Here is a 19,992-nt window from a genome sequence, read left to right as displayed (position 1 = left end):
ATCCATTCTCAAAAATCCGCCATCTCACTTCCCCACATCCACCACTGCTGGCGGCTCGCCTCCAACTGCACAACGCTACGTGCTGTTAACATCCAGCTGCCCAACACTACAATGGCAGACAGCAATGCAAACTAGCCACAGACTGCACACATCACAGCCAGTGATTTTCATACAGACCGCTACGTGGCGTTACCAATAAGAAAACCTAAATAGCCTACTTACAAGCTTAGATCTGCCAGTGGAACATATAACGTAACATTTAGATGATCTTAAAGTAGCAGGTTATAAAATAGCGGAAACAGAAGAAGGGATAGCTTTACAAGAGCAGCATAGTTTCTCAGCGATATCTTGGTATCATTATTTCATTATTAGCTCCGGCATTACCAACGAGATAGAAGTCGCAATGCTTACCATTATATTTATATGTTGCTTGTGCACGTGCTGCAAGTGTTTCAGAGATTGTTATAAATACATGTGGACAGGCGTGGGCGTTGAGTGTTGTTGCAGAATGTGTGTGAGTACGACCATAGAGAACACATGTGAAGCGTCGTAGAAGACGGCCTCTTCGGTCAAGTAGAGAGGATAGTGAAGAGCGAGATCCACGCTCCATTACGTTTTAACACAATGAGGAAAGAACCTGGTTACTTGCGCCAGCTCTATGCAAGAACCAAAGATAATGCAGGCACTGCAGAACTCCCTTAGCATATAAAAAATTACTATTTTAAGCACACAAAGAAAATATAAACATGAATCTTGCATGGGTCAAGAACTCAAGGGCCGCGCAATACACTTGACCCTACCTTTTTATAACCAATGGAAATCAAGATATGGGAATCGGAAAATCCTGGTTTTGTGCGCGGCGTTTTGGAACATATTAGGTGCGCATGCTATCACATGCACACCAATAACCGCAAGTTTGTCCTGACTGGACGCATTTGATAATAACGTTGCCGTAGTTCACGTTTCGGCAATAACCGCACGCACTTCGGAAAGACATGAAAGCAACACTTATCCCATTCCTACATGTCGACGTTTATATACCCAGACTGGAGTCGCACTACATTGCATATACGCGGTAGCAACGCCCTCAAACTTAAACTTTTTGACCGCCCCTAATACTCGTACATTAATCGATGGCTCTTTCTTTTGTCCACTGCACTAATATTGTGAGCACTTTCTGTGGTCAATGGGCAGCTACTCATTAGTGTCTCATTAATGAGACATGTGCAGAAATATTAATGAGGAAAAAACAGGATTCAGGAAAAGAAAATTCTAGTAATTTAACGGTAATTTAAACAGGAAATGTAATGTAGTGGATGAAAAGGTTACATGAGCGACTTTGACACTTCGAGAGTCCGGAGCAATGGAGAAGTTAAATATTTGGAACATAATTACATAGAATCGCTTTCTGTGACTGACGCTGGCCCAAGGAAAATATTTGCTTTTCCAGAACATGAAAACACGAAAGCATGTAGTGCTTGAGCTCAGTACCTTTGGAAGGAGCAGGGTGAGGAGAATCCTAATAGCCTCTGGTCGCTGAAGCTGCGATAGCTGAAGTCTTGGAACGAATTACCATTCCAATGTGCAGTGTGTCAAACCTGTGCTAGTGGCGCAGGTGGCTTCTTGAGATCAATCATGTTTTATGCTACATAGGACAGATGGCCGTTAGGTCGTCGGAAAGGTCCATGCCGGAAAAGGGAGTGTTATTATGTGGGGAATGTTTCGTGGCATTCTCTGGTTGATCTAGTCATTCTGGAAGGCATCATGGATCAACACAAGTATACGTCTATCCTTGGGGCCCATGTCCACCTATACACGCAGTTTGTTTTTCCTTGGCGCAATGGCATCTACCAGCAAAGCAGTACAACGTGCCACACAGCTCGCAATGTACGTGAGTGGTTCGAAGTGCACTAGTATGGGTTTACCATACTTCCTTGCCACCAAATTCCTCGGATTTAAATCCAGTCAAGTAACTGTGGAAGCGCCTCGATCGAGTAATGGAGCGTCAACTAAGAAAGCCAGAGCACCTTGCCACGGCAGTGGAATCATCAAGGCTCCGCATTACTGTCGATATCTTCCAGAACCTCACTAATTCCATTTTTGCAGGTCTCTCACAGGTCCGCGCTGCAAGAGGGGGTTATCTGCTTCGTCTCTGACTACCTACTCGTCGACGGAACGTTAAACTCTAATCTTCCCCCATTTCTTTTCGAAGCCCCTTGCGTTCTAGCTTTATCCACAAAGGTACCTTCCGTGACTCTCATGGCAAATCACCAGTTGCGGATCTCGGCTTCCACTGAATAGGTTCTGGTAATGATACACCTTTTTCTTGTATTTATGTGCACTTACTGTTGTCATTTATGTGTTATTCGCTGTTACGACCTTTTATTAGATCATTGTGTTTCCAATATTGAAACATGATGGGGAGTAATGACTTCTCCATTCTTGAAGGCGTGGAAACCTACTCCCATCGACGTGTTCCGCTGAACTCTTAGTCAGAATTGTAATGTAACCTGCAAGATGCATAAAACTTCAATGGAAGAAGTAGAAATATAGTGCCAGGAGACAGTTGAGAATTAGAGTTTGAGTTTTAACATCTGAATCTATCGGAAGAAATGAGCTGAATACCACCGTCAGATTAGTCTCGAGTGCTCACCGTACAATAAAAGTAAAATAGTCTATCTAGGATTTGGCGACAAAGTAAGAAATGTTAATAAATAAATTTGTTTACGAATATTGTAGTGTTGTACTTTCATTTATACCTTAAGCAGTAGTCCTCTACATAGTAATTTTCTGACGTGTTGTATGAATCCATCCAAGAAACCGACTGGAGAGAATGTTATTTGTGAGTAAATGAAGAGCACTTAGCCATTAATAATATGTGGTTCCCTCGTTTCACGTTGTTGTATGAAGTTGGCGGCCGTTATTCATAGTTACGTATTGTGCCTAATAGCGCTACGCAAATAAAAGGGTATACGGTTCTGTCAGACGTCTACGCTGGAGGAAGCTCTGAGGGCGGGCAGTTAGCTGCAACAGGTGTATACTGCACGGATCGATGCAACGCCAGACAGAATCAGCTCTCGAGCCCACACTCCACACGTGGCACGTCTGTGTGTGTGAGATTGGGCTGGGGATGGAAGGGGGTAGCCTCTTCCGAGGTAAAGCATTGAGAATGGTTTACGGATTGCTACGGCTGTATTGCTGGTTTTACTCTCATATTGGCAATAAGAAAGTAAAACATATTAACTATTTAAATTTAATATTCTTCATCTGTTCATACATGTGAAACTTTGACTGAATGTTACTTCTTCAACAATTAATTCTGCATAATTAACCACAGACTTTTAGTTTTATGCTTAGTTAGTTCATAGCATGTGTTAAAATTACCTCGTCATTGGTCTTAAACTTGAAATTATAAGTCATACATCAAAAGAATAGTTGTTTAGTGAGACGTCTGGAACAGTCTGTATCAATTTTCTTGTCCACCATATTAAACGTAAACAACATGAAGACACAGAGCGACTGCAACTGTAGGAAATTATTTGATTGAACTGTTACTGGAATTCTGTACAAACTTTTCTGTATTATTACAGAGGCGAGAAATTCTGTACAAACTTTTCTGTATTATTACTAGTAATAGTGCTGCGACAACCTTCATTCTTGGGAATATCACTAAATGTCAGGTTCTTGAAAAGTTGGGCTTGTGTGTTGTTTGCCGCACTGACTTTAGATCGGCACATACTAAGGCATGCAGACAATGTAATCAAGACATAAGTGAATAAAGCAAGGCAGGTCCACTGGGTTCCACAAGAAGATTTGAAGACGATTATGAAGGCTGTGGAGGGGGTATTAACTGTGGATCATGAATGTTCTAATCTTCTTTCTCCATTTCCAGATAGTTTACTTCAGCTACTGTTGAACCTAGAAGTCTGAAATTTTTATGATACGGTCACATGGGTTTCCTGTGCGTACTGAAACAATGACGTTTTAATTACTTGACTTGTAAAAGATTTAGAGGTGATAATGTAGTGAAAAGTAATGTGGTGTCTCTGTAAGTAATTACTTTGACAAAAAACTTGTTTCGGTGTTGTTACAACCTGTCAATGCACATACAGTAAAAATTTTGTCTATCTAGCTGTAGTACAAAATGTTCCCGATAGTAGCCATAATTTGACACTATGGAGATAGGCGAATCCGTATCCCCTCTTCAAATGACACAACAATTTTGCTGAATTGATGTCATTCCCAATTCTGTTTCAACATGCTTTATTCCCATCGTGTATGCTATACGCTAGATTGCTAGATTACTGGCACTGATGTTGTTGTCGTCAGAGATTTATTCGCTTCCCCTTCCAGTCCTGCTTGATCAACCTACCCTTGCACAAAGAATGCCATTTGAGGGGTCTTGGATTTGATCCTCTTAAACAGCACTTTTTCTCAAATTTTCTTCATTCATAATTTGCACACTTTTATGACATTTGCCGGCCGCGGTGGTCTAGCGGTTCTAGGCGCTCAGTCCGGAACCGCGGGACTGCTACGGTCGCAGGTTCGAATCCTGCCTCGGGCATGGATGTGTGTGATGTCCTTAGGTTAGTTAGGTTTAATTAGTTCTAAGTTCTAGGGGACTGATGACAACAGATGTTAAGTCCCATAGTGCTCAGAGCCATTTGAACCATTTGTGACATTTCAATGCAATTCACATATGACTCATTACTCTTATGTAGAAGATTTAAATTACAGAAGCGGTAATTTTGTATGAATTTCACTTACATTATCATATTTTTGTACTACTTCTCAAATTTCATGAGTTTTGCAAGCCTACTAGTCTTTCAGTGTAGTAGTTTAGGTTTGAGGTTAGGTACCACCGGTTACACTACTTTTTTTTCACTGTCTTAATTTTATTTTCTTATTTTTCACATGCGTCAGACATATAATTGTAGCCCTTAATTCACGATGTTTGAGATGCAGAGGAGTAACTATCATTTTTTTTTACATGCATTCCAATGTCTCGTCATCTCATTACCCATTTTACATACTGCTAAAGAACCATAAAACTCGCGTAACAGCTATCTTCTTTCATATATAGTCTCAGATACATATGCAGTGCATATGTACACAAAATTTAATAGTGAACATACAAACATATTTCTGAATACTGTTAAACTAGAATACAGGTACCCAACCTCCACTGACCTCCCCTACATGAACTTGGTGATTTGTTACTTGAATATTTACACAGTTCCACCAGTTTTGATGTTGAATGATGTGTCGAATACCATTTCTGGAACGAATGTGGTTTGGAAATGAACATACAGAAGTCGGTGGTATTTGTGGCCAGCAATCTGATCTAATCAAAGGCAGCAAGAACATTTTTACAGATTAAAGAGTGTTCACAAGTGGGAGTTTGTGGGTATTCTGGTACCTTTGAGGGTATGTAAAGATAAAGCTCCCGGTTCTGGCCCGAGACGGGCCAATCGTGGTCAACAGACAGCCGTTACATCCTCTGGCATTGGCGCTGCCGTGTAATGTCTGGATGGGCATGACGTCAGCGCACAGCCCTTCCGGTCGTTGTCGGGTTTCTTGACTAAAGTGCTACTAATCGGTCGCTTTTGGCCTCAATTGGCCTCACGAGGCTGAGAGCACACCGTAACAGTCCTCCGACTGCGAAAAAATCCATGGGAGTAGCGGGAATCAAACCCGAGTTGCCTGCGTCGTGTCATGTATTGACGACGTAATGACTTGTACAATGTCAAGCTTAAGGCCTTTGGAAGTCAGCAAGGCCTCTCCAAGATAGGAAATCAGAGACGCAATGCAGAGTGCAGGCAAAAGTGGTAGCGTTTAGGTTACAGGAGGTCATCAGTAACGCTAGGACAATGTGAATTGTAACGCTCTAGACAGCTGTCCCAGGGGAGAAGTTTCACTTCAGAGAATTAACTGGTAACTCCATCCACGGCCTAGACACTATTTTAAGGCTTCATAGAAGAAATGGCTTCAAAAATGCACATCTTAGCAGCTGCAGCAAGCTTGATACTTGTCCCAGAGAACCGCAACGTCATTGGGTTTACGCTGGTTAGAGTGCTACTACATCGCTCCTCACGGACAAAACCCTCTGAGCGGGGCCAAGTGACGTAAAATAGTGTTATTGTTGGCTATAAGAGGGAGGACGTGACATTTAGGTTCCATCTGAACGCTGTCACTAACAAACTTGGAGTTTGTTAATGTTAAGTCCACATACATCCCTACCTACAGAGTAGAAAAAGGGGAGGATTCTGATTGTGGTTGGCCAGAGGCGCCCTGGAGGTGCAGGACTGGCTGAAGCCTGTGAAGAGCCGGTGAATTGATGTGCCGACTATATGACGGGAGGATCAGGGCTCGCCCCAATCCTCTAATAACCATTTTTTTGTATTCAGAGAGAGTTCGCAGCCAGATCATTGGATCGCCAACTCCGGGACGCTCGTTGCCTCGGCAGACTCCGATTAGCCAGTATCTCTGCTCTCGAAGTTTGTACTTAAAATGATGCTAGTATTCGCGTCTCCAGTTATCGTTCACTCCACGGGCTCAGACACTGACTTCTGCTGTGCAACCAGAAGCACCCTCTGTTTTTTTCTAATGTTTCGAATTAACGTTCAGTGTAGTAGCTAGTCTGATTGCAAATAAACAGTGTTCATGAGACCCAGAGTATCCTTGAACCTCCTGCTGCAAGCATCCTATCGGGTCTTAAAATGCACGCCTCTCGTAGGAGGCTTCTGACAGTGCTTGGGGTTACTACAAACAATTATCTCGCTTCTTTGAATGTTTGTGTTTCTGCAATTGCTCCTAACCGCTCGGAAATTGCAGACTGAGAGATAAGCCCCTGTCTTCTCTCCACCCTGCATTACAACACGACAAAAGCAGTTAGCCACCCCGACATCTCGGCTATGGAGGCGAACACCTTTGGCGGTATCCTTGGCTACATCAACGTAGAACTTATTAGAATGTAAAGGTTGTTAGCAAAAGTGTTTAATGGTGTCCTAGACTACTGTGTCTATACGGAAAAAGACTTCTGCGCTTCTGTCAAAGATACACCAGGACTGAGAGGAAAAAAAATCGTAATAGGTATTTTTACTGTTGATAGTATAGGGGATTTCATAACTGAAGTTACTATGCAGTAAAACACATCGTTTGAGGAGCTATACCGGCTGCTCTGGCAGCCTAATGCATTGGTTGGATGGCTCATAATCAGAGATTACATGGAAGCCTCATATGTAGAGAGATATGTGGAATTCTGTTTCCACATACTAGGTAACTAAGACCTCCAGCTCTTCTGTGTTAGCACTGCTTTATCAATATGGAAGTCAAGCAGATGAAATTCAGATGGGGCGAAGCTGGGACTGTGTGAAGGATGATTGGTGTCAGTGAACCCAAGGCACTGGTTGTTTACATATTTCACAGAGTTCGTGTGTGGTCTGCCATTGTAATGCTGAAGAAGAGGGTCCTCCATCTTGGACTAAATCCTTGAATTCTAAACTCGATTACAGCACAACCTCTTTTTCAAGCACCGTCATAGTTACGATACACACCTACACGTATTTTACATCTACATCTACATACATATTCTGCAAGCCACCGTACGGTGCGTGGTGGAGGATAACTTCTGCCACTACTACTCGTTTCCTTTCCCGTTCCACTCGCAGATTCAGCGAGGGAAAAGCGACTGTCCGTATGCCTCCGTATGTGCTCTATTTTCTCGTATCTTATCTTCGTGGTCCCTACGCGAAATGTATGTTGGCGGCAGTAGGATCGTTCTGCAGTCAGCTTCAAAAGCCGTTTCTGCAAACTTTATCAGTAGTGTTCTTCGAAATGAATGTATTCTTCCCTCCAGGAATTGCCACTTGAGTTCCTGAAGCTTATCCTAAACACATGCATGCCGATCGAACCTGTCGGTAACAAATCTTGTACCTCACCATTGAATTGTTTCGATGTCTTCTTTCAATTCGACCTGATGCGGATTCCAAACACTCGAGTAATAAATACTCAGGAATAGGTCGCACTAGCGTCCTATATGCGGCCTCCTTTACAGATGAATTACACTTTCCTAAAATTCTCCCAATAAACTGAAGTCGACCACTCGTCTTCCCTACCACAGTTCTCACATGCTGGTTCCATTTCATATCGTTTCGCAACGATACGTCCATGTATTTAAACTGTGTCAAACAGGATACTACTAATGCTGCATCCGATTGTTATGGGTTAGTTTTTCCTACTCATTCGCATTAACTTACATCTTTTAACATGAAAAGCCAGTTGCCACTCATGACAACAACTATAAATTTTTTCTAGGTCATCTTGTATCAACCCACACACTTATTTTCGACATCTTCCTGTACACCACAGCCTCATAAGCGAGCAAGCGCAGAGTCCTGCCCACCTTGTCTGCCAGATCATTTGCGTATATAGAAAATAACAACTGTCTTATCACACTTCCCTGAGGCACTCCTGATGTTACCGCGGTATCCAATGAACACTCGCCGTCGGGGACAGCATATTGGGTTCCATTATTTAAGAACTCTTCGAGCTTCTACTGCCAAACCGGATGGAAGCCTTAGACCCGCTTTGCGATTTTACATAGGATCAGAATTTTTTCGGTTCTCCCCCAGATCTTTAGCCAAAGTATGACGGTTGTAGCAGTTGTATGTCTCACGCATAGATCTTTTCACAGACGCATCAAACTCTACTAATCTTTGCCTGTCGTCATTTGCGCGACCTCTTTTGAATCGAGAGTGCAACAGCCATTGTTTCCTTAGCATATTCCGAATTTCGTTATTAAACCACGGTAGATGTTTTCCGTCATTATTCCACTCACTAGGCACATATTTGTCCAGAGAAATATTTACAATCTGTTTAAACTTTGCTCATAATACCTCTACGTCCATCATTTTTTAACTAAATGATTGCACTTCATTGTCTAAATGAGATGCTAATACTGCTGATCTGCTCTTTCTATTAGAGACATTGGCTTAGCCCTCCTAACCGATTTATTAATTTTTGTAACCACAGTCGCTATGACTACATCATGATCACTAGTCCCCGTCTCTATCCTGACAATATCAATAAGGTACAGCCAGTTTATTCCTACGAGGTCCAAGATACTTCCATTGTACATGGGCTGCCGAGCTAGCTGCTCAAGTTTTCGGAAAACGTGTCCAAAAGTACTTCACAGGGCTGTCTGTCTATACCCCCTCCCATAGGTTAAAGTCACCACCAACTAATATTGCATGATCTGGGTATTTGTGAACAGCTGGCCAGAGATTGTGTTTGAATGCCTTCGGGAACTTTGTTACGCATACTTCGACAATTTACTGATAAAATGTTTACTGTCGAACTGTCGATACTCTGAACGCCGTCTGACTACCCTATATGCATATCGACCGGCGAATGCTCATGACAGTACCTCAAACTACAGCCTAGTTTCAAGGAAACATCAAGGAATTTGCCTGGAGCGATTTTAGGAAAGCACGCAAAATCTAAAACTTGATGGTCGGGCGCCGATGTACTATCATTTGTAGCTAAATCAAAATGTGTAATACGTGGATAATTGTAGCTACATGTGGGAAAATTTCATTTAATAGTATCTTTTACACTGTCCTGTTACACGCTAAAATCCGGAGGCCGCTGGTGGCAAAGGGCTGCAAATGTGTAGAAATGAAGAATAAAGCTGTACTATGTTACTAACGTTTGTTTTATTTGAAAAGCCTTAAGAGTTGTCTTATAAAAAATTCGGAGGCATTACTTTTCAGCACGCCCTCGTAGATCCCTTGGCCAAGTATCAGCGCCTTTGAAGTGTTAGTAACAGCTTATGTTATGCCTTCGATGTTCTTCTGGGACGAGACCAGCCGCAGCCGTAGCCTGTGCATGGATTGTCATGATTGATGGCCAACCAGGTGTAGCTGAAGGAAGCACTGAGTCGCATGAAGACGTTCTTTTAGTCTGCGGTCGGTCCTGTCGCATGATTATGCCCACCCTAATTGTAACACCTTCATTAGTAAAAATGGAATGTAGATTAACGTTTAACATCTCACCGACAACGGTATCATTAGAGATGGAGCACAAGTTCGGATTGTTTCAAGGATGAGGAAGAAAATCGGCAGTGCCCTTTTCAAGGAAACATCACGAAATTTGTCCGGAGCGATTTAGGGATATCACAGAAAATCTAAAACTGGATGGTCGGACACCGATTTACCCTCATTTGTAGCTAAATTAAAATGTGTTACAGGTGGACAACTGTAGTTATATGTGGGAAAATTTCAAATAACAATGTCTTTTACACGTAAGAGCTTGCATCCCTCTCATTTCCATGGGTACTGCTAACTTTTGATCGCTTCTATATGATATTGCGTAGGACGAGTAGCATCTTTGATGGCAGAGTTACCAAAATACATAGCCGCTAACTGGAAGATGGCAACGTAGCTTAGCTGCCTTCGGTAACGATTATGTGCAAATAGTTTACACCTGCACCATTCAAGTATCGTCGAAATATCACTAGCGCGCTCACGTTTCCCAAACGGCAGTTGCATCTATTGAAGTATGTCATGTTACGATCGAGGATTCTCAACTACGGAATTTGCCGGTAAGGATTTGAAAGATCGACCTCTGAGAAACTGTAGCAAACGAAAAGTTTGTCGAAGAGCTATTTTGGGGGAGAGTTAAGATAAACGTCGATAACAGTAACACAGTTAAGTGTTAGTTTGAAGTTTCCACAAATATGCAGACGATCGCTATTGGCGTTGCCCATTGGCATGTAGAGATATTTTTAAGCGACCTAATGTTTCACTCAGTCTAATTCACCTTTGCACACCGTTTTAAATGAGAAAGGAATGGTCAGCGGTGGAAATAAATAATAAACAGATAATGATGCCACGGTGATATTGACTGGGTGGCTTTTTGCATACCCCTAACATGCCCAAAAATATGGCACGAAATTCTTTGGATGTTGAGTCTAGTGATTACTGTGCAATACTGAAGCCAGAAGACAATATAAATTCAGGTACCAAAAATATACTCTACCTCCAAACCATTTACTACTATTTTGTCAGGACGTTGCGAGACATTCTTGTAGCCAATTTTCGCTTAAATGGTCTTTTAGAGCAATTCAGTTGGTAGAATATCACGCTAGTTTCCCAGTAGGTTGTAAAAATGCTGGGAAATCCAGACACTGGACAATACAAACATTAACTATCGTTTTCGAAGCATCTTCATTAACCTGAAATTATATTATAGAACCGTTACGGGTAACTCTAAAAACAAACATAACAGTTAACAGATTCTGATTTCTGAGGTCTATTATTGTTCCCATCCTTGTGTTCGAAATGCGGATAATACAGTCCTAAACAGATGTCCTGACGGTGGATGCAGTTACAGTTTTGGTGAGTTTTGGAGTATTCTTTACTTTAAACCTGGTTGTTTGGTGCGAAACGAACTGAAATATTCTGAATGAGTTAACTGTATGCAGCAGTACTAGTCTCCGTTGAATTCTCTTTACCCAGATCTCCTGGTACTGCTACTACTGTTAAATTGGAACTGCCCTCATTTCGGATGTCTGCTTACAGTATCAGTAAAGTATTTACGTGATCTGCACCTAAATATGACTCAGCAGTGCCGCCACGGCTGTAGTGGTCCTAACCCAGAAATAGTTCCATGCTGGTATCTCTGATTTCCTAGTAACAGACAAGAATTTAGCATGAAACTTCCTGGCAGATTAAAACTGTGTGCCCGACCGAGAGTCGAACTCGGGACCTTTGCCTTTCGCGGGCAAGTGCTCTACATTCTGAGCTACCGGAGCACGACTCACGCTCGGTCCTCACAGGTTTACTTCTGAACGCGGTCTGATTTCCCTATATGCAGATCGATCGGCGAATGCTCATGACAGTACCTCAAACTACAGCCTAGTTTCACACTATACCGCCGGCCGCGGTGGCCGTGCGGTTCTAGGCGCTGCAGTCCGGAACCGCGGGACTGCTACGGTCGCAGGTTCAAATCCTGCCTCGGGCATGGATGTGTGTGATGTCCATAGGTTAGTTAGTTTTAAGTAGTTCTAAGTTCTAGGGGACTGATGACCTAAGATGTTAAGTCCCATAGTGCTCAGAGCCATTTGAACCATTTGAATCACACTATACCGATAATTTAATATCAGTATTCAATATATTTATCATTGTTGCTCTCCTTTTGCACTCCGTTTTGACAACACCTTTTACGATGAAAGAAATTTTGAAATGGAAGACTGACCAGGGCATTAGTGCAATAGGTAGCAACGACAGAGGAAAGTCTTGTGCGCTCTGACAGATTTTTCTCTTTGTGCTAATGTCTGTCTACACTATTGTAGGAGGACGTTTGTGAGTACTTCTGTATTATGATATTGTCTCTGGTAATGAGACTTACCAGGGTCAATTATGGGTTTTCAGTCGTTGAACAACTTTGCTGAATATGTGCGGATGTGGTGATGGCATTGCCAAATCATTTTAACCAGAAAAGTGAAGCATTTTCAGAAGTATTTTTTGGCTCCATACCACAAACAGTACTGTTCATAACAAGACAAGATACGTACCACGTAACTGCCATTATGATACATGACAGTCAGACATAACTCGTTCTGTGATCAAAGGTTTTTCTTCACGATATTATCATATACAACGGCAGACTGTCACAGTTCGATTTCAAAATCCATTTCATTTTACTGAACGTTAAGATCAAATGTATCAATGATGATACTAACAGCAGCAACAACTCTTCCAATATTTCCTTATGTTTAAACAGAATGTTTTGCATTTTTGATGGGTCACTTTGCTACACTACTTAAGTAAAGTTTGTTTGTATAAAGGCATTTTCTTAAAATTTCATGAGGGTATTGTCTTCATTCCAATGACAAATATTAACTTAAAGTGATTTTTGAAAGGACTTAAAATACTGAACGTAATTCAGTAAACATCTTGTCAGTTTTGTTGTGTTTCTCAACTAATTTGAATAACTTCTCCAAGACGAATGAACAGATTTAGCTTTCAAACTTCGTTCCTTCGTTATGTGGCAACCATATATAGCAAACAGAAACTTTAAATTTCAGGAGAAATTTGTTAAAGTGAGTTCAGTCACAGTACCTGTTCCAGTGGTGGATGCAGTCACATTGTTTAGTGGAAAATAGAAATCAAGCTGAGTAGTGACGTGCTTCAAATACCTTATTGCTAAATACAACGACCCAGTGTTTTTTCTACTAAACACATCAGCCGAGTTAATAGCCGAACTTAATTTTAATGAGGTAAACACACGGTCAAAATTTGTCTAAGAGTTAATTATAGTTTAGTATAGTATCAAAGAGAAATTATGTCATGTGGGCTTGCGATTACGCTTTTAGATTTTACGTAAGACAGGCAAGTTCATGGTGCGGTCAGTCTGATATACAAACGAGATAAGTCTCTCAAAACAACTAACGTAAAGAGAACAATATATAGAGTAAAGGAAAGGGGGTGATAGTGTCTTTATTATATGTAGTGGGTTCTTCGGTTTGATTTCATCTTCTTACATTCTTATTGCATTCAGTGTAACATCGGTACATATTGTACAATGAGAGGCATTCGCCTAAGGTTCAGCTTTCCGCGCTGAGGAAGGGAGAGATGAATTTTCAACGGTCTTCCTGTTTGGCAAACTGCTGCACTGAGGGCATCGGCTAGTCCTAACACTCGCAGGGGTGCGGTGGCACCAAGTTTGGGGCCTGAAAACGGTGGGGCTGTCGCACAGACCTTGTTCGACAGTCTCTCTCGACAACGTCACCTCTTTAGAAGCTGAAAATGCACAATGCCGAAAGGCCATCTGGATAATAAAACTGAGACTTTACTGGCACTAAAAAAAATGGCTCTGAGCACTATGGGACTTAACATCTGTGGTCATCAGTCTCCTAGAACTTAGAACTACTTAAACCTATCTAACCTAAGGACATCACACACATCCATGCCCGAGGCAGGATTCGAACCTGCGACCGTGGCAGTCGCGCGGTTCCAGACTGTAGCCCCTAGAACCGCTCGGCCACTCCAGCCGGCTTACTGGCACTCAGCTGGCAGATGCAACATCAGAAGACTAAACTCGTTGAAAGTCATGATCAAGAGGAATGCAGTGGCAGGGCATTTCAGGACAGATGACATCTTCCCAGAGATTCGTGAGGGCATCAAGCGCTTAACATTACATGTTTGTCTTTTGGCCCCTCATTCCTGTGGGGGAGCCACTCGACACCTGTGCGGCTGGAGGGGTGAGTTTCGGGGGCGCATCTGCTTCAGGTGGGAGAGCGTTCGATTGGCTCCTCTGTGCTGACTACCAAATGGAAGTTGATTATTATTGTCAGTTCTTTTGACTAGGTGCTGCGGCCCGCATCTGCCAGTTTGTGCAATCGACTGCTCGACTGCTCTGAAAACATGTCTCCCACACTAATCTTAACGATGATATTTTTACACTGCCTAAACATTCGTGTTCTAAGGAACATTGACTACATATGTGATCACTGAGGGCTTGTAACGCCAGACATTAAGGTGAGGCACGAAAAGTGAGTGAAGTTTAGGTTTTTTTTATACAACAACTGTTTTGAAAAATGGGTGTTTCACCACTTTATTATACATACATTCGTGTATTAAAAACATTCTTTTCTCATAAGATATTAAAAATGGCGGCTGCAGCCCTTGACAAAGTATGCGCCTCACAGCGCGTCCCGTTTTGCATGAAGTGTTACAAAGGGTCGTGGCTAGTTCTGAAACCCATAAAAATAGGAAATTCTTGAATTAGATTGAATTTGGCAGACCAGCACGATGGGGTTTTGAAAAATACTCAAAAATAGTAGCTATTTAAAAAACATGTCAGTTTCTTCTCATGATTTTCTAAGTTCAAATGTTTAAAATAAATATACAAATCAAATTTAAAGAAAGCTCTCGCTAAGGTCTCCTAAATTTAGTTACCTTTCGTTTAAAGTAAATCAAATGTTTCAGTTTGTCGAGAAAAATACGTTTAAATTTTAGAATTAAAAAAAAGGCTATTTCAAACCATTTATCTTCGTTCCCAGCGGCATGGAGGCATCTTCTACCTCTTCCCCAAACATGTTCTGGTTCTGAATTTTCTTTTTATGAACACACTCGTAATAATTTGTCATTTAAACATATTCTTTTGCTTCTTTCATATATACATTACAACACTGTAATTTTATTGCCACAGATCAAGGAGTTTAAACAACACAGAATACACACTTTACAAACTGCAGATACACAGTTACATAATGTAAACCTACTTCTAATCGATATAAGTGTTACAAACTGACCCCCCCCCCCAGATGAACTAACAGGCTACCAATAGATCTCCTTAATGACCGTTCAATGATCGTTGATGCGTATGGGCCGCCTTGTTCATGCACCCATGCTGCCTAGAGTTCATTGGGGCGATGAAGGCTGAAATTTGTACGCCAGTACCGCAACAGGATGTCCACTGAGTGGCGACAGATGGCCTTATCAGATGAATCACGTTTTATGTTCCATCGAACAGAAGACCGTTGGCATGTATGGCGTGAAATGTCTGAAAGCAAACAAGGAGAGAGGGTTATGGCCTGGAGGATGTTTACATGGCATTCCCTTGGTGATCTCGTCATTCTGGAAGATACAATGCACCAACAGAAGAATGCATCTATCCTTTGGGACCCTGTCCACTCCTAAATGCAATTCGTTTTTCCACGGCACGATGGCGTCTACCAGCGGGACAATGCAGCGTGTCACACAGCTCGCAGGGTACGTAAGTGGTTCGGAAAGCACCAGGATGAGTTTGCTGTATTGCCTCGGCCTCCAAACTAACCAGATTTAAATCCACTCGAGAATTTGTGGGACCACCTCGATCGGGCCATGGAAACTTAACCGAGGAATCTAGCGCAGCTGACCACGGCACTGGAGTAGGCATGGTTCAATAAGCCTGTCGATAGCTTCCAGAACCTCACTGACTCTATTCGTGTACGTCTCTCAGCGGCCTGCACTGCAAAAGCGTGTTATTCAGGCTTTCAACATGTTGTGACATTAATGTGACCGAACAGTGTGTAATATTTAAGGTAGTAAGGTTGTATACTTTCTCAGTAGACTACACTGTATATTTTTTGTTTGTATTCTATCATAGCTATACAGGCGGGTTGGAAAAGGGTGAGAGTATTATGATCTTTGGCTGAGATACATAGACCTCGACCCTAGATGCACTATACCGTTCAGTGAGGTACCTGCCCACAGTTTCTGCAGCATCAAGTCCCACTTTTATTGGAAAAGATGAAGAGCCGCAGCATTTAATTTCAACATGAAGCGGCTCCACCATACTAGACAGTGATCAGCTGGGATCATCTTCTCTTCATGATTCCTGGTAAAGGAGCAAGTAGGAGGGGACCTGTCCCCAAGGACCCATCACAGCGGTCGATCGTACGTCTAAGAACCTTTTCCTGAGGCACATTGTTAAACATATGGGTTTCGCACATGATCCGGTGAAAAAGGATGCCTTTGACAACTCATCACCACCTCTTTGTATTTCTTGTGGAATACGGAGGTCATTATTTCCACAAGTGTTGCAATAACAGACGAAGGGAATGGAACGTCGTGTATTATATCGACGTAGTATTATCCACCTTGTCCAGGTCAACTCGATAATCTATAGCGTGACTCAAACTTCCCTTCCTGCGGGCTAAGTAACCAAAGCTCTTTTTGGAAACGAATACACGACTCTGCAGTATCCATAGTGATAGGCGATAAGCATAATAACATTAAAAAAGAGGCTATACCAAAGGGAGAGTCGAACCTACTTACATCGAGCGAGGTGATGCAGTGTTCAAATATTAGACTATTATTCGAAAAACCAATGGTTCAAAACCCCGTCCGACAATACTGTTATAGGTTTTTCCCGAAATTCCATTAGGCGAATGCCATGATGTTTCCTATGACAGGGAACGGTCGATGTTCTAGCCAATCCTTCTCTACTCCGAACTCCTGCTGCCAGTCTCGACTTCCGGTGAGCAGGTCCTGGTTCAAATGGTTCAAATGGCTCTGAGCACTATGGGACTTAACAGCTGAGGTCATAAGTCCCCTAGAACTCAGAACTACTTAAACCTAACTTACCTAAGGACATCACACACATCCAGGATTCGAACCTGCGACCGTAGCGGTCCCGCGGTTTCAGACTGACGCGCCTAGAACCGCTCGGCCAATCTGGCCGGCGAGGTCCTGGTAATGCAATACATTTTTCTAGCTCTTGCGTGCACTTGCTGTTGTCGTTTATATGTCATTCACATTTACGACCTTTCATTATATCATTCTGTTTCCAATACTGAAACAAGAATGGGACTAGTCATTTCCCCTCTCTTGAATCTATGGAAACCCACTCATATCGTTATATTCTGCTGAACTCTTCGTCAGAATTTTACTGTAACCTGCAAGTTGTATAAAACTACGCCAAAACAAGAGGATATATAGTGCCGGAACAGAGATGAGATATAAGACTTCGAATTTCAACATGAGAGTCTGTAGGAATAAATGAGTTGAATATCGCCGTCAGATTAATGTCGACTGCTCACCGTAGGGTGAACGTAATGTAGTCCATCAGAGTCTAGGTAACCCAGTAATATACGTAAATAAGTAAATATATTTACATATACTGTAGTGTTGAACTCTGATGAAAAGTAATTCTCCTGTAAATTTCAATAGATTTAGCCCTTAACAGTTAGTCCTCTATAGAGTATTTTTCCGTGATGCTGTAAAAATTCGCCCAACAAAACGACTGAGATAGTCAAGAGCACTTAACAATTAGTAATACGTGTTTTCCTCGTTTAAAATTCTCATATGAAGCTGGCGAGCGTAATTCAGAGTTATGATAGGATATGTGTTATGCTGAATCGAGCGACGCAGATTTAAGTGTATACCGCTTCGTTAGATGTCTGTCTACACCCGAAGGAAGTCAATTGGTCGATGAAAGAGGTGAACTCCAGTCGACCACGTGTTAATAGCTGTACAAAAAATGCCACTTACCGATATAGTCCTCAAGGACTCTTACCTCTTATGATAGGAATGTTCCAGCTCGGCACGTAAAGTGAGCTTACACTCCTCGCACAGCACAGAGATATTCGTTGAATAAAGAATTACGTGACTAAAACAGCGATGGGATATTTCTAGTTTCAGAATGACTTTTTCAACCCTCGAAAATCTCTGACAGTCGTAACATGTGAATGAAGGGAGGGTAGTTCACTGCAAAACAGGTTTATCGCACGGATCGATGCAGAGCCAGCCGGAATTAGCATACCAGCCATCTCTCCCCGTGTCAGGCGTGTGGGTGTATGTGCGGGGAGACAGGTGGATGGGGGTAGCCTCTTCCGAGGTAAAGAGTTGTGAATAGTCAACGGCGTGTGACGGCAGTTCTGCTGATTTACTTACTTACTTACTGGCGTCTTTATGTCTACACCTATGAAGCCAATTGGTTTCGAAAAGCTAGTTGCGTGGTGTTTTCAAATAACTGTTATTATTCTTAAATATTTTTGAAGGAATCTGTAACCAGGCACTGATGCTGTGGAAAAGCGTGTATAGCGTCGTCGTCAATATTTTCGGACCATGACGGTTTGAGTATTTGCTGTGGAACAGAGATGTAAATAAAAGTGTAGATTACTCATAATGGCTGTTCTTTGCACCCAACACCATTTCTTAAAAGCGTGTGGTTTGTTGCAGATTCTAACAACAATCTTCTGTTTGAATTACCTCGAAGAAAACGATTTACTGACACGTAAACAGCATGGATTCGGAAAATATCGTTATTTTGAAACACAACTAGCTCTTTATACTCATGAAATAATGCGTGCTGTCGACAGGCGATATCAAATTGAGACCATACTTTTAGATTTCCAAAAGTCTTTCCACACCGTTCCTCACAAGCGTCTTCTAACCAAACTGCGTGCCAATGGAATATTGCCTCAGTTATGCGACTGTATTCATGATTTCCTGTCAGAAAGGTCACAGTTCGTGGTAATAGACGGAAAGAAATCGAGTAAAAATAGAAGTAATATCCAAAGTTCCCCAAGGATGTATTATAGACCCTCTACTGTTCCTGATCCATATTAACGACGTAGGAGACAATCTGTGTAGCCGTCTTAGATTGTTTGCAGATGACGCTGTCATTCACCGTCTTGTAAAGTCATCAGATGGCCAAAACGAATTGTAAAATCATTTAGATAAGATATCTGTATGTCGTGAAAAGTGGAAATTGATCCTGAATAAAGAAAAGTGTGAAGTTATTCACATGAGTACTAAAAGAAATCAGCTAAATTTCGATTACGCTGTAAGTCACACAAATCTGAAGACTGTAAATTCAACTAAATACTTAGGGATTACAATTACAAATAACCTAAATTGGAACGATCACATAGATAATTTTGTGGGTAGAACAAACCAAAGACTGCGATTCATTGGCAGAACACTTAGAAGGTGCAACAGGTCTACTAAAGAGACTGCTTATGCCACACTTGTCCGCCCTATCCTGGAGTATTGCTGTGCGGTGTGGGATCCGCGTCAGGTGGGACTGGTAGGTGACATCGAAAAAGTTCAAAGAAGGGCAGCTCGTTTTGTATTATCGCAGAATAGGGGAGACATTGCCACAGACATGATATGTGAATTGGAGTGGCAATCATTAAAACAAAGGCGTTTTTCATTGCGACGGCATCTTCTCATGAAATTTCAATCACCAGTTTTCTCGTCCGATTGCGAAAACATTCTGTTGGCACCTACCTACATAGGGAGAAATGATCATCACGATAAAATAAGAGAAATCAGGTCTCCCACACAAAAATGTAAGCGCTCGTTTTTCCCGTGCACCGTTCGAGAGTGGAACGGTAGAGAGACAGCTTGAAGGTGGTTCATTCAACCCTCTTCCCGGCACTTTATTGCGAAAAGCAGAGTAGTCACGTAGATACAGATGTAGATGTAGATAATAGTC

Source organism: Schistocerca piceifrons, chromosome X, assembly GCF_021461385.2.
Source record: "Schistocerca piceifrons isolate TAMUIC-IGC-003096 chromosome X, iqSchPice1.1, whole genome shotgun sequence".
NCBI lineage: Eukaryota > Metazoa > Arthropoda > Insecta > Orthoptera > Acrididae > Schistocerca > Schistocerca piceifrons.
The sequence above is the reverse complement of the archived record's forward strand: the minus strand, read 5'-3'. Positions refer to the sequence as shown.